This window comes from Punctularia strigosozonata (genome assembly GCF_000264995.1).
Source record: "Punctularia strigosozonata HHB-11173 SS5 unplaced genomic scaffold PUNSTscaffold_6, whole genome shotgun sequence".
In the NCBI taxonomy this organism is placed as follows: Eukaryota; Fungi; Basidiomycota; class Agaricomycetes; order Corticiales; family Punctulariaceae; genus Punctularia; species Punctularia strigosozonata.
The window spans coordinates 1388137-1390870 of NW_006767438.1; positions in this window are offsets into that span (position 1 = coordinate 1388137).

A 2734-nucleotide genomic window follows, 5' to 3' on the forward strand; every position below is an offset into this window, starting at 1 on the left:
CTGCGTGGTTCATCAACGTGACAAGATTCTACCATCGGATGGTAGCTAGATGAAGGTGTTTGTAGTCAAGATACTCAGGATGCCATCGATTTCCAACATAGCCTCATAGCGTAGCCTCACAGCGCAGCCTTCATCTCCGTAACAACAGTGACTCATTCGATTAGTATATAAACAGTCCGTTTTCATGTAACGTAGTTCGGGTTCTTGCGTCGTGTCAATTGCCTCATTCTGAATTGCCCTAGCACCGTTGCCTAGTGGGATTCAGTCTTATCGTTTCTGTTTTATCTCTTCAAGTCGTCACATCTAGCTATCAGTTCTCATACTTTCACCTCTGCTCTCTCGCCTTCGTCTCCTTCTTATCTATAAGACCGAACTCAACTGGATAGTCCTCAGCTTTCTGATAAGGCTCGGGAACCCAGGCGGAAGTCTCTTCACTTATAAAGTGACTTGCACTTCTTACGCGCGACAACGGCAGCACCGACGTTGGTAAACGCAGGCTGTCTCTCCGAGGCGGGGCAGTTGAGCATGCTGCTTGGCCGTCGATGATACGCGATGCGGGGCCACACAATTTGGTTCCCAGGCTATGCGAGTATCGCAAGCTAAGGTCGACGAGATGGCGTGGTAGATATTGAAGTGGTCAAGCGAGGATCGGCCGCGCAGCAAAGCGCAGGCTTTCTCCAGTTTGCTCGTGCAGGTAAAGGTACTCTGTCTGTGCAGCCTTACTGTGCGTCTGTGCAGGTCCATGCCGCCTTAGGGCAGGCGTACGAAGGCCTCCAGTGAGCGCCACATGCTGTCACGCTACTGGCCACCCACCACAGCAACGGTATTCCCGCTAGCAGACCCCTCTGTGGCCAGGCAAAAATATATCCTCACATAGCAGAAAGCATTTATGGTAGGGAAACATCAATTGAAATGAATTTACTACAGGCAACATCGCATATTCGTATGGTGATGAGGTGTGTGCACCTGGCGAGTGCTTAACATGATGACGGAAAGCATGGGGCCAATGGATCAGTATGCATCGGTACCAAGAAAGAAGATCAAACCTCGTCCGCTTTGGAAGAGGGCCACAAAGGTGGCACCAGCAAGCTCACTCGCAGAGCAAGATGGCAAACAGTTGAGCCAGGCTGGACAGGAGGACGCGATCGTGCATGGACAGGGCAGCATGGTCACGCATGGACAGGACAGCGTGGTTGCGCATGGACAGGACAGTGTGGTTGCACACAGACAGGACAGCGTGGTCACGCATGGACACGACAGTGTGGTTGTGCACAGACAGGAGGATGCACATGGGTAGGAGGACGCCGCTGCGCACAAACAGGAGGACACAGTTGCGCTCGGACAGGGCAGCGTGGTTGTGTACAAACAGGAGGACACACGCGGACAGGAGGACACGGTCGTGCGAGGACAGGATGGCGTGGTCACGTGGGAGCTGCAGCGTGAAACAAGAATAAGAGGAGTGCATGCCGATGCACACTCAGAGAACACGGAGCAGAAACGCAAAGGAGCGGGGCAGCAAAACGTGGGCAATGCTTACCAACGAGACGAAAAGACCGGCCGACTTATAAAAGTCCCACTAGACCCAGCACCGGAAGGCCTGCAGAGGAGCAAGCGATTCAGGTCGTTATGATGTACTGGCCAGCGGTATGATAGCTATGGTCTTGCTCAGTACAAGGTGTAGGCGGCTGAGCAAGCTCTTCGTCTGTAATGTCTCCATCAAAATGCCATTTTTCCTTAGCAGCTGTCCAGTGGGATGCGAGTCTATGGGCTTCGAGATCAGGTCATTAGCAGCGGGGGCCAAGAGCAGAGGCAACATATGCTCCTTCCCTTGGCCTCCTGGTCACGCGGTGTCGCGGTGCATCCGAGTCGCAAACTCACGATATCCACCTGTTATCAGAGCCTTGGCAAATCTGGGCTTAGATCTGCTTGTACTCAGTCAGCGTGTGTGATGCAGCATAGAACATGGAGTCCCCAAAAGTGTTGCAAAGCATACACTGAGAGACAGCCTGTTTCTGCATGGCCAACGCACGGCCAACTTCAACACCTTCAACCTTTGACCACTCCTGCCTGCCATGGCTACCTCCCACCGCTCATCGTACGCTGTCCTGCCCCTAAAGTGATTAGGTGTGAGACGCGTAGAATGCATGCGGGAAACAGGAATGTAGTCTATAGATAGCTACTCATAATTACTATAGAGCACAACTTGCGTGACTACAATAATAGTAGCCGATCCTTAGTTATGCTAGTTTCTTTCCCAGTCCTCAGAAATGACTCATATTAGTATTTAAATATTTTTGGTAGTATAATAGTTTTGTTTATGTACACATTTGACTGCTTACTACACTATCATGATTACATAGCATGGATCAGACGGTCAGAGTAGTCTAGATACACCTCAGAAAAGGGGGAATATGTGGGCACTCAGACATGTTGCTGTGGTATCACAGGGCTGTGTTGCAAGGCTGTGCTGATTAGTAAGCTTACTGCGAATATTAGTAAGCATGCTGCGGCGCAGCAGGCACTTAGTAAGCCTGTGATCTGATTGGATGGAGTGGTATTGGCCAAATTAGCATCAAAGGAGGGCATATGAGCCCTTCGAAGTAATCAATTCACTTTCACCCAGAATCAAAGATCGATCACAGGAGACTGTAGATCAGTCTCTATTAGTATTAAGCAGCAAGAGCAAGATTAAGAAGACATTTGAGTGTTGACTTAGGCAATAGATCTAAGTATC